The 13845-nt window shown below is 39.2% G+C and overlaps 1 protein-coding gene and 1 non-coding gene across 5 annotated transcripts in view; one reads left to right on the forward strand and one right to left on the reverse strand.

Annotated features, from left to right (window-relative positions):
• The window catches only part of LOC134537007 (uncharacterized), a 221554-nt gene that overhangs the window by 25539 nt on the left and 182170 nt on the right, over positions 1–13845 (reverse strand). The gene's annotated exons all lie outside the window — the stretch shown is intronic.
• Trnaa-cgc (transfer RNA alanine (anticodon CGC)) lies at positions 4656–4727 on the forward strand. Its single transcript has one exon. It is a non-coding gene; the product is annotated as a tRNA-Ala (tRNA).

Here is a 13845-nt window from a genome sequence, read left to right on the forward strand (position 1 = left end):
AAAAGTATGCAGAAAAAGTTATTAAATTAATATTTAAAAATTTCAGGCTTTTAAATTATTTTGAATATTTATTAGACGTTCGATCACTGATGCACTTTTTATTATATACATTCTAATACCATTTTTGTTGGTTCAGACATAATTAGTGACACTTTTAAAACCATTCGTAACTATAAAATGTGTTGTATGTAAAGTCGGTTTACGGACGATAGTTTAACGTGACAACATCATAACAAAACATTGATGAAATTATTGCATACTTTTATGAATAAATTGAATCATTTTTATTGAATTATCACTATTTTGTATGGATACAAAGAAGGAGTGAAATGAAATCTACAATTTAATTGGTAAATTTACGTTTATTTGCACTCATTAATTCAAATATGTTTATTATTTTAACTATAACTTTTATACATGTTTGCTATTTAACTTCTTCCAATCTGTGTTATTCTGTTAAGGTTAGGACGATGATAGGAAAAGTAGGAAACGAATGGGAGTGTTTCAAGTTTACTGTGCCTCGAAAAAGTCAAATCTATGGTTGTTCCAATAGAGTGGAAAAGAGATAGATGCGGCGCAAGCGTACAATGAGCGTAACGGGACAATGTGCGTTGTTACGTGCGTGCAGCCGGCGTTCATCGATTTATTAGACGTTGTAACGTCAAAAATTATAACTCCTACATATTTATTTTGTATACACCATTTTAGTTTCGGTTTAAGGTTTTTGTGAAAACCAAAGTCACCAACTGGTTAACATGAACTTTATCTATCTGTGTGTTGTGTTGTTTCGTCTTTTGTCGCATTGATGTGTATCAGTGTATGTATTGTGTTTTTGTTGTTATTTTATTTCATAATTAGTTTATAGGTGTTGCAAGGCACAAAAAACTGCATTTCAATTTGATCTGACAGTTTTAATGAAGCAAGATAATATGCTACGCATAGTAATATATTTTTATTTTCTAATATAAAAAATACTTAAATTTTATTAAATTAAAGTTTATTTTTGAAAGACTGCTAACATTCGATGTACGAGCCTATGTCTCCCCTAGAGCGCCTGTGATGCTTGCCCTGTGCCAACAAACTACACTGCCCAAAAATATTTCCCTCGCATTTCAGCATCTTATAAACACATTTTGTAGACATTAATAATAATTTATTATAGACATTAAAAACCTTAATATCTGAGTTTTTTGTGTTCAGTCACCCTAATAATGATAACATTATATAAGAAAATCCTTGAATATTTGCGTTGAATTTGCACTCTTTAAATAATGATACACAATTACTTCAATTATTCCAGTAAATTCTATGAAGCTAGTTACATTGCAATTTTACGAGTAAAGCTGTTTTCCTTATTCCGTAGAATGTATACGAAAATTTGGCAGAATATAATACTGCCACTTTTTTTTTTTTTTAATCGTCGTAATAAGAATACAGTGCTACCTAAAATACATTTTTGGAAACATTTCTTTCTTCTCGTCCGCGATCTGGAAATGATTTGTTATTGCAACTATCACCGTCGGAAGCACTATCTGTAATCTTTAAAGTTAACCTGAAAAACAGCTAGAGGGTTGACAGCGCTACCTACCGAGTATTCTATACACTACCTCGAGGGCAATGCTGCTGTACTCATTCCATGGAGGGTGTAAGAAAATATGGCAGAATTCCGTTGCGTTCTTTGGACGTATGGTACTTTTCCGCCTTTTTCGAAGAGGCCAGGCGGAATACTGTCATTATGGTAGTCTTCCGATATGTCATTCTTCTGTCCCCCAAATGAAATAGGCGCATGTGTCACTTGTTTTTTTAATTGGCTACCTCGTGAAATGAAATGTTATAAGCGTGATTTCAAGGTAAAATATATCCTCGACTAAACTAAAACGGATTTATAAAATCGGGTACTTAATCGAAACTAAAAATTAAACAGGCTTACACAGTACCACTTGAGAGATATATAATTCTTAAACGGTTTTGCTATGTATTATATCTTATACAGGCTTAACATTTTATTTCTGTCCATATCTTTAGGGGGGGGGGGGAATGCTTGTAATTAATCAAATAGTTCTTGTACTTGGTAAAATATCAGCAACAGCCTGGAATTGCGAGAACGAAGCCTTGGGTAGTTAGCTAGTTAGGGAATACAGGCGGGAGTGTGGGTCTGAATCCCCGTGGAAGCAGATTCAGCTATTCTGCCAGTTTTCCAGTGATTTGTCACTTCATTTGGCCCGCTGCGCTGGTTGGAAGTGCAGATGTAGCTGTGCTGTATTGTTGCGTGCAGCAAAGGCTGCTAGGTAACGGTAAAGGCCCGTCTACAATAGCAATGTCCTAAACTGTGTCCGAAGGACACTCGTCGCTGATTGGTCCACGTGAGCCTCTGACGTCATGCGTCAAGTGAGCGAAGGTCCGAACCTACCTGGTCCGAAGACAACCGTCAATTTGAACTTTTTGTCCCAACCTGTGTACTTCGGACACAGAAAAAAGAACAGAACACTCACGATATTTGAATTTCCGGTTCCCATTTGAAAACGTGGTGTTTGCTTTGGTTATTGAAGGAAATGGAAGGTGTTGTAAGTCACTTATAACTTACATAACTTTCATAAGTTCAATCTCAAAATACAAAGCATCAAAAAAATAAACAAAAACATTTGGTTTGGCACATTTACTGCGCTCTGGTGACAACTTTAGAAATCAATACATTCGGACATCGGACATCGCAATTGTGGACAGGGCAGTTTTCGGTGAGACAGTGTGACGTCACTCACATTCGGATAAGGACACGGACCACGCACAGGTTCGGACTATTGTAGACGGGCTCTAATGCACGTTATCCCAAAGACAAGACTGCACACCTCTCTCTCTCTCTCTCTCTCTCTGACTCTCTGACTCTTCTTCTCCTCCTCCCCAACAAATTCCCTCTCGGGAAGCGACATGATGTCCTGGCGGGCATCTGGACACGAGGACAGCGCGCGCACTGTACACGACGAATCGGGGTCCAAGCGGGGAATGAGGTCAGTGAAGAGAAAAGGGGGGGGGGGGGAAACGAGGCGATGAGAGGAAAATTTCAATTTTAGATTCCATGTTCATTGGCGCTTGTTTTAAACGAAAACTCGCCGCCCCCGCAGTTCGCAGGTCACCGGGGTCAAAAGGGGCAGGGGGGAACTCGCCGCTGGGGTCAAAAGGGGAAGAGGGCACAGGTAGGACAGATTGGAAAGAGAAGGGTATTATGGTTCGACGGGGAAGAAATGAGACCAAATCCCCCGATCTGATCGAAAAGTTCAAATCCACAGTGCAACAGAGAGTTTTTTTTTTTAAGCTGAAATTAATTATTAAGGACCTGCTACAATAGAACATTCCTCGGTTGTGACGATACGTGCTGCTTCAAATTCTGGAAGCTGAATGGACGTGACGTCACTCCAGTTTGCCCTGACCACGGCCATACAGAGAGGCCTGGCAACTTACCTCCATTTTCCGTCGGCTTCTGCGAACTAACGACTCCAGTAGCAGTTATAGCAGTTGAGCCCAGTTTAATGGGAGTTTCGAATAAAATTGGGCATGGTTTTTAAAACTTTTTTTTTTTTTCGTTTTAACGCTGGTTACAGTTTAGGTATTTTAATTTATTTGAGAGATTTTTAGGGGTTCACTGCATAGCAATCGTTAGTTAAAAGTTGGAGTGTTGAGAATGCGGAAGCTAAAGAAACTGGGATCTCCCATAAGATAGCACGTTTTAAATGTTAAGTGGGTATTGAAATCAATAATATTTCTTTGTTATATTTTTATCTTTAAGAAAGTGTAATTCTTTAAAAATGTGATTTTTGAGATCCAGTAATTTCTTTTTAATGTAAATAAGCAGAAGTTCGTTTTGTGTAGTCATAACCTTCAGCTTAAATGACAAATGTGGAGAAATTTTAAGGCGTTGGTACACTTACCAAGCACCCAAACAAATAAAATATATTTTTAAAAAATTTATAGACTTTTTAGGAATAATATCATATGTATTATATACAAATGTCCATTTAACACACTGTTTAAAATGGGCTCGAATACTACTAGCGCCGTTAGTTTGCAGGTCGCCGCTAGCTTCAGCGACGAGACACGCCAAAGCATAATATATTTGACATAAAAACATAGAAACAAACTAAATATATTTACTTAATAAAACAAGCTCACTAAAAATTTTCGTATACTAAAAATGTGCTTTTTAACACAAACGAACACTTGTTCACTGTTTGTTCTTTATCATATTTAACATGGCGTAAATTATAGGAATACGTAATGAACCAACATTATTAAAGTTTAAAACGTGATGCAAAGAGCAACCGAAGGTCAACGCTAAGAAAGAATTGATTTACAAATAAGGAAAATATACAAGAAATAGCTAAGTGCGCGTAAAAGTATACAAACAATGGTTACTTAACTTTTTTTTTTCAACTGTTGACGAACGTTGACAAATCATTCGTGATCTCAAATCTGATCTCTTTAGAAAATATATATTTAAAACAAGCGCAAAAGTGCAGCTACAATGTAGAGGACGCATTTCTGAAAACACAAAATATTGTGTTAGTAATTCTAAAATATAAAAATGAAACTCAATAAGTAAAACTGAGAGTTCCTTTATATAACACTTATATATCTTAAAAACCTCCAACTTTCTTATCGTTGGGGGTGTAGCTCAGTGGTAGAGCGCCCGCTTCGCATGCGGGAAGTCCTGGGTTCAAACCCCAGCTCCTCCAAAAGTTTTTTTTATTCATTTAAATAATGTTTGTACATTTTTAATTGATGCAGAAAAACTTCTCATAACCATCCAAATACAGTTTCACAAAGAAATATATTGAACAAAGACAGCGTAAGCTTAACTTGAAATTTATATCAGATGTAAAGATAACACGCCTTTTTATGTGAATAAACTATACGTAATATTCTGTTCTCAACTTTTCGCCGTGGTAGACCACATGAGGTAGTAAACGTTATTTTCTGACGTCATGCCTCACGATAAAATAAGTCCGAACATAATGTTAATTTTTCTTAAAGCGAATGTTGATAGAGTTCATGTACTCGTCGAATTTATTATTGCGTTTATTTTCCAATACAAACAGTCCTCCCTCTATGTTTCGCTTCCGAACTTAACTGGGTTTTACAAGGTCTTAGTCTATGAACTGGTGCAAGTGAGCTATTCTCAAAATTTTAATGCTGAAATGTGCTTGCTGTTTCCTCAAATGAGTTTTAAGTCATGAACCATTATTTTTTTCACGTTGATCCAGAAAAATTTGTGTGCAAATCCAACCAGGCTTTATGCAATAAAATGTACTGATTAGTACATAATGGCATTATGTAGACCATGCACTTGTATTAGCTTCATATTGTTCTATAACAAAATGACCTGGTCGCCGTTGGAAGATTCACACACGCACGCAGCCAGTACTATAATGGAGGTTGAAGAAGCCCTTGTCACTAGCTCCTGTGACTAAAGCTGGGTTTTTCATGGCTAAATTCCTTCGACAGAATTCTTGTGCTGATATGTTCGTCTGTGCTATCGTCGTTGTGTTTTCCATAAGACCTGTTTAGGTTAATCGTTGGGCCTATCTGTTTGACACTTCAGCTGATTCAGATTGTTTTCTGTGGGTTAATTTTTTTATTTCTTATTTTACATATATGAATTTGTCCATGACAAACAGTGCATTGTATTAAATCATAAACGACTGAATACAAAATGTTTATTGATGTTACATACGCACCTAACGTACGACAACCATCAATGCTTACAGGTGTGTGTCTATATATAATCATAAATTTTGTCACGTCTGTCATATCTGTTGCACTGACGTCATAGATACGTTAAACATAATTGATTATAAATTTTCGGGTCACCACCGCCGCATAATTGTAACTCCAGCCTCAAAATAGCGCGACGGGAGCAATATTTTTCTAAACAATCACAACCAAAACATCCGTTACGTCAGCGCGACAAAAATGGCGGACGCGACAGGTGCGACCTTACTGTGAAGAGCATCAGAAAGAACTTTGTTTAGAAAGTTTGTCTGCGAAATCTCTGACAGGTTTCCACGCACAGTGATTTTTCTAATTGAATATTAAATTGGAACTAATTTTTTTTTCTCAAACACGTTATTTAATAAATACCTGCTATAATATTGACGCTGTCGTATGCTTAGTACGTACGTAGCGGCGATAAATACTTAGTTTTTATCTAGTTAGTTTACATTGGTTTGTAGTGCGGGTAAAGATAGCATGAGCATGTGCGATATCTGTAGCATAACGCCATCGCGATATGCTGGTATCAATATAACGGCACGGCGCGATGCCAAGATAGCAAAATATCGCGTTTTTGTGAAAACACGGGTTGTACACGCGCGACAACCAAGAATAAAGGTTTGTATATACCCAACTAGCGATGGGTCGATTCCCAATGTTCTCGAATCCGAATCTAGAATTCGAATCCCAACGAGTTATTCGAATATACCACTCGAGTCCGAATCTATGTCGAGGATTAATAATAAAATTATGTTCAAGAAATGAAAAATATTAACTATGTTGTTGAAATAATTAACCTTATAAATGTTTTATTCATAAATAAATTGTCAAGGATCAATAAATATTGTAGTTTTAATTTATATAATTACATGTTTGAACGTTACAGTATCTTGGAAAATGTTAACAGGATGTGTATGAAGAAAAATTTGACCAAGTAAACTTTAGAGGTTATCAGTGTTGAATTTTTAAGTTTCCTTTATACCTATTACTATTTTTATTCGAATCTTTTTCCTAGACTTTCGAATCCTTCGAATACTGAGGATTTTATAGTATTTGAGGATTTGATTGGCCCATATATATAACACGTTTCATGCAGTTCCATAGGCCTACGCAACAAATAAAAGACAGCCATCAATGCCTGCAGGTTTAACATTGGTTTAACATTGTAGGTAACCAAATTTCTAAGATTTTACAGATACATTTATCAGACTTAATAAAAACCTTTAAAATACAAGAATATTACAATTACCAATTAACAAGTTAAACTATCTTTAAAAAAAAAAAATTCTGACCCGCAATTCAATAACCCGCGTCCGCCATTTTTTTTCCATGCTGACGTCATCGTGATTTGTAAGAAATCTTCGCTTCGTCGCGTCACCAGCCATAGAGTATCTGGATCTATCTCAGGTAGGAGCCATACTTCACTCCTATAACGCGACAGAAAAATCGAGATCTCTCGTTCCGTCGTCGCGTAACGAGCTTTCGCTCGCCGCTCTTCTCCCTCGCGGGGCTGACGACCGCGTCGATGGATCGATAGATCGATAGCGACGGTGATCGACCGGCCGCCGCGCGGATCTCGACGTGTCGCGGCCCTTGGAGTTGACAAATCGTCGAGGATCCCGTTGGGACCGAAAGCACGTGGAATGGTGAGGAGGGGAGTGAAGGAAAAAAAAAAGAGTAAGAGGGTAGCATCATCGACGCGTGCTCTGCCTGCGGAGAGCATTGAGTAAGGGCGCGCGTAGAGGGAATATTATATCAGGAAGAGTTTCAGCCATTTCGGCGTGCCCCGCGCGCGCGCGAACGTAGTTTAGTTGGGAAGCCGGCACACAGGAGCGCTGCTGTAGCGCGCAGACACGCGTGGCCCCGCAAGGAGCATGACGCTCAATCCGAACAAGTATTTTTCTGTAGCCGCGTTCCTTTTTCCGTTATCTCCAGGGTGTCCACAGTTAGTACTTTCCTACTAGATCTAGTACTTTTATAACTTTTTTAGTGGTCTAGTACATTTATACGCTCAGATCTAGTACTTTTTTCTTTAATATAATAATACTATAGTAACTACACTATGTTTTATTATTAAGCGTAATTATTTTTAAAAACTATGGAATTTATGTGTGTGTGTGGTGTGATATTTAAGTTCGAGCATTGCAATGTCATAATAACTTCCTAAATTGTTAAAAACCATGACAAATTATAATTTAGTACCTTTTTTTTTAAATCTAGTACTTTTTTCTCGCCTAAGTTGGTACGAAATATTTTTCCCTTGTGGACACCCTGTTATCTCATCATCCGCGCACTATGGGATACAGAACTTGGTAATTTCCTCGGCTAGGCGGTGCATCGTGGCACTGTACAGACTCATACACACACACGTGCATGAGTTCAAAAATACACCTGCACACACAAAAAAAAAAACTACTGTAAAAGCGAATTTTAATTTTTCTAGGATGGAAATAGGACGGGAAAGTAATATTTTTGCAGCTTTCAACCATTAATATTGTCAGCTGGATTGAGTCTAGACTCTAGAGTGTTCGCGGTTTAACAGTTTATAATCAAATAAATATTTGATTTTGATTAGTCTTCAGGAATATTGTTTTATAGTGAAAAAATTTGATGTATAAAAATTGTTTCCCAGTGGACAAAATTACACATATTTGAGATATATTATAACTAAAAAAAATTTAATAGTGTTAAAGGTACGGATTTTATGAAATATTTTTATATTTTTAACCCTCTTGCCTCTCTCTAAGGGGGCCCGTTTATTTGCAAATTTGGTATGACAGTACAAAAAGTGCGGACATTATTTTAAAGTTTGAAGGCCAAAGATGGTTACTACCTACAGCGGTTCGAACCTAATTTGAATGAAGTCACATTGCCGCACTGAAAATTGCCCTGGGTACAATTATTACGATGTCCGATCTCAGATTCCGCTGATTTATGAAGTAGTCACCAGAGAGCAGTAAATATACAGCGCCAAAATAAGTGTTTTTTCGATTGTTTTTTTTGTTTACGGTTTTCATGCATTGTAAATAATGAGTACGGTACGCAACTGTTTTGAATATTCATTTAACGTGCGCGTGCTGTGGGAGTTCAAAAATGTTTAGTTATTCAGCGAGGCAGAAGTAAACGCTGGTAAATGAATTATAATCACACTGCCAAATATTAATTGGTGTGTCCAACGATAGGAGGGAATGGATAGCCCTCCATCCCGAGCGTGGAAATACGCGTGGGGAACATCATGCGGTAGGTCCAGCCACTTGCGCACAGTGGACCGGACCCCAACATCAAGCCTATTCAACGAGCTGATGATGGTCGTTCCTCCAAGCACTAGCATGTGGTAGAGGCCAGGTAAAACAACAGTTCGTGAGGCGTAAAGCCTTTGCTGAGGTTTAGAGGGAGCCCTGCGAAGCTTTTCCAATTATTCATCCTTCAGCCGACTGAGGGGGCCAATCTTCAGCCGACCTTTGAAAAGCGCCGGTCGCAAACGGACAGCACTAATTTATACGTTGTCTCGGTCTTGTCGGCTTACTACCACACCGCCCGTTATTTCTGTTTACCTTTTTGAAACGGGAACAGGAAAAAAAAAAAACAAATATCATGAGTGTTCTTTTTCTATGCTGCCAAAAGGACACAGGTTGGGACAAAATGTTCAAGTTGACCCAATGTATTCGGACCAGCGACGTTCGGACCATTTGCCCACACCACCCATGACGTCAGAGGGTCACGTGATGGGCCAATCACTGATCAGCGTCCTTAAAGACACAATTTGGGACATTACAATTGTAAACGGGCCTTTAAAAAATTTCGGAATATCATGGTTACGAAACATTGATTTAAATGGAAACAAAATTGGAGAAAATAGAAACAAGTATGGATGGTTGCCAGTGCGTATGGCTAAGTATAGAATACGATACTTAAAAGTTAGTTTCATAAATAAACGCAATTTTTGTACAAAACAAGCATGTGAATGCTGCTCGCATAAAACCCACATATACATATGCGCAACTTGTCTCGTAGGAATGTAGGTTGGTAATGAAATGACGTCAGCACAACCATGTTGGTGACATCAGTATTGACATGGTATCGCGGTTGTACACAACGCCCAAACTTTCTTGTTGCGCGAGTATTTTGTTATATTATAATATTTTTTATTATAAATAAAGAAAAGTAATCCTGGAGCAGCGGATCTTTAAAATTATTTTCGTAAACAGACGACCTTACATCTTGATCAGTTTCAGGGCCGGATTTACTGCCTGTGGGCCCCTAGGCTGAGTCTGTGGTGCGGGCCCTCTCTAAGGGGAAGGAGTATCCCCTTCCAGTGCTTCTTGCCAGGGTCTGGGTGGCTAGTTTATTTTAATTGACCTACAAAACTCATATTTTTGATCAATTTTCTATTTTGAAAAAATAATTGGTTTATTATTAAACTAGACTATTAAACCGAACAGTATTTAGAGGTTAAGGAATTAAGTGACACCAAAACCAATGAAAATGATCGAAAATTTCTAAATGCTGACACAACTCATATATATCAGCTTTCCACAGAAGAGTTTGGTTCGGCGCAATTAATCCACACGAAACAACTGGAAACTATGTCGACGCGTATTTTGAGAATATAAGAAGATCCACATCGCAGTATAATAGCCTAGATAGCCTGCGCGTAAATACGACCCTGATAAGTTTTCAAATCCTGTATTTTTTTTCCTCTGAAGCTGGGCACACCGCATGTGCGCTCGTGTAAGCGCTGCTACAGCGTCATCACGTGATATCCTCTCGACCGTACGTCGCCCCCCTCCTTCCTTTCCCCTCCCCTCCACGAACACCGGAAGTCGCCGGAATTGCGTTACGGTCGCCCCTTTCAACCCCCTCCGCTTCCGCCCGCGGGCTCTTTGAGGCGCCGGGATTGCCAGAACCCCTCAACCCACCCCCAACCACTTCCCGCCATCTTGGGGGACTCGCGCCGCAGACTCGCGCGGTAATGACGTTTTCCTGGCTCGATAATTGAGTCAGTTTACCGACCTCTCCCCCCTCCACCCGGGCGAGACCACTTTCCTGGTTCCTGGTCGGCGGACGTTGGGGGCTCTTTGTGACGTCACCCGTCGCCCGGAAGTAGTTGCCACCGCCAGGGGTGAGGTGGATGTCGACGGTGAAGGGATGTTGTCAACCACCCCCCAAACCCTTACCCCTGTGCCGGTGACCAAAAACTTCGAGTGACATCAGATAAAATTATATCTGCTCGTACCTCGCACCTGACCTTTTGAAGTCGGTTCAGTTTTTATTTTTGTAAAAAATTAATTTTTGTCATATTTTTTTTTTTTTGGCGATTATTGTCAATTTAACTTTAATTTTTCATGACTTCCCGTTAAAATGGGAGGTTACCCCGATCCTCTAAAAAAAAACCTTCTCGAAACTCTCCCAACCTCATTTGAAAAAAAATGTACGCTTGAATGAAACATAAATAAAAATTTTAAATTATGCGCCAATTTTCTTAATAAGTACTCAATATAATCTCATATAGGCAAAAAATAACCCATATCAATGTGTTGTACAAAACTACGATATCTTTCCTGTAGCATTATAAACTAGTTTCCAAAGGACTCTTTCGTAAAAAAAAAAATAACTTTTTTTTTCCTTTGCAATCACTGAAGCTACAAAAAAAAATGTAAGCCTATTTTTTTTTCTATTTCAGCCCATCGCGGAATGACTCCACGAATTTTCCCGGTCTCTACTTTTTGACCTCGTTTTCCACAGGACGTGAAGCGAAACTTAAAAAAAAAATAATGATAATAACAATACCAAAAGGAGCACGTGCCGTTAATACGTCCATTTGAGCTCACATGTGGCGCGTCTCTTGAAGTGTCGTCGAAATGGCCAGCATCCACACTCCCCCCCCCCCCCCCCACACGCTGACCGTGGGAGGGGTGAGAAGGGGGGGGGGTGGAGGGGTGGTAGCTGGAGCCCCATTAAACCCCGCCAGAAACCACGCGGCCAGATAAAACCAGACCGGCCGCGCGATAACGACGCGTCACTTGAATCGAGGGTCGATACCCGGCGGTACCGAGACCCGTCTTCCCCCGCACGGCTCGCACGGGTCGCACGACGTCCCGCCCGCTGGTGTTCCGTTTTCCGCCCGTGCGTGCACTGCACCGGACGCATAACTGAAATTTAGTGAAAGAAAAAAAAACACAGAACAGAAACTGGATTTTTTTTTCTGCAATTTAAAATGACCTCTAGGATATTCTATACGGTTATCTACGTATTCGGACAAGTTCACACTTTTATTGGCTGATGACTCTTCAGATAAACTGTGTGGCCCAATCACTGAAGTAGCGAAAAAGAAAAACTTTTTTTTTTTTAATTCTTTTCCATCGCGAAATGAATCCGCGGATTTTCCCGGTCTCTAAACATATGTTATGGGGGCCCGCCTCGTCAGGGGTATGTGTGTCAGTGAGGCGGGATGATAGGCGCGACGCTCGCTGGTGCTTCTAGCGCGGTGTCTCCTCTGGACTGGCGCGCAGTCTTCTCTCAGTGCACTGGGCGGTGACCGTAACATTATATGGCCGAGAAATGAAGATAAAGGTGTAATGCAAGTCCCGTAAGTGCTTTCAAGAATCTGTACCGGTTGTTTTACGCCTAAAAATTACTCTGAAACATGCTTTTTAGCTATTTTAACTCTTTTAGAATTACAGATTTAAAACTTAATCCGAAATCAAAAGTACTTTTCGGGCCTCAGCGAACTCTTAAATGCTTTTCGTAAGCTGACCCCACTCGGATATGTTGAGTAGTTTTGAAATCGCGTTGTTTTTCCTGAAGCTCTAAGCACCGCATGTGTGCCCGGGTAGGCGAAGCCCTTAAGAGTACGTAATAACAGTAATGGTGTTAAAACGGCTGATTTAGAAGGGTTTAAAAAATTTCGCGAGACGTAACACAGCACAGAAGAGTAGAAAGACAAGAGCGATCGCTCTTGTTTTTGCGAGTCGACACGGCGGAAAGAAAAAGGCGCACACCAGGAACTGAAGACTGGTTTGTGAGGAGAAACGAAGGATGATTGAGGCGGACAGGAAGATCGCAGGAGAAAGAATTTCGTGAAGATGGGTCTGGACAAGCTTCACGGGGAATCTCCGAGAGATTGAAACCGAGAGAATGGAAAGGATTCTGTCGCAAACAGGGCAAAATAGAATAAGACTGAATTCCACCCCCTTCCTTTCCCCCGTCCATAAAAGCAAGCAACTAGACGGCTTATAGAGAAGTGAGGTGAGCGATGCCATGTGGCTAATAAACAAGGTTTCAGAATAACGAACCTTTTTTTTCTTTTACAACAGAGATGAATTAATTTTAAATGAACGCTTAGAGAGATTAGTTTATGTGGTTTGTTGGTTTACGGTTTAAAAAAACCTACACATATAACATACGAAGATATAAAAAGGTTTGTGTGCTTCAATAATACACTCGTTTGGGAATGGTGAAATAAATATCTGCAGTTGATTCAAACAAATATTTTGCAATAGGAAAGATTTTGTTGGCCCAACAAAATGGTTCCGTCGGCTCAAATGTACATTTTGACAGGTGTACAAATTCAAAATTTGTTGTGCGTCTAATTTAGTAAGCCAACAAAAACAAATTGTAATGGCAAGGAGATTTTACTCTGCCGAATACAAAAAAAAAGTGTTGGTGTCGTCGAAACCTTTATATTTGTAAGGCGTGAGAAGTATACGCAAAAAGACTGGAAGTACGTTTAGTACCTAACGGTGCTGTTTATTTTCTTGTGTAGGAACACGTCTCGACTTTTAAACACGTTAAATATATTACCTACATGTTCATTTCTAACGATTTTCCTCGTATGAACATTAAACTTCCAAATATTTGACTCGAAATTTGACCAAACACATATATTTAAATTTATTAACTTTATTTCCTGGGTTTACACAGCTGAGTAACACATAAAAAAATGGTTGTCTGTAAAGTCGGTTTACGGACGATAGTTTAACGTGACGTCATAACAAAACATTGATGAAATGATTGCATACTTTTATGAATAAAATTGAATAATTTTTAATTGAATTTCACTATTTTGTATGGATACAAAGA

The sequence above is a fragment of the Bacillus rossius genome, chromosome 11 (genome assembly GCF_032445375.1).
Source record: "Bacillus rossius redtenbacheri isolate Brsri chromosome 11, Brsri_v3, whole genome shotgun sequence".
Taxonomy (NCBI): Eukaryota; Metazoa; Arthropoda; class Insecta; order Phasmatodea; family Bacillidae; genus Bacillus; species Bacillus rossius.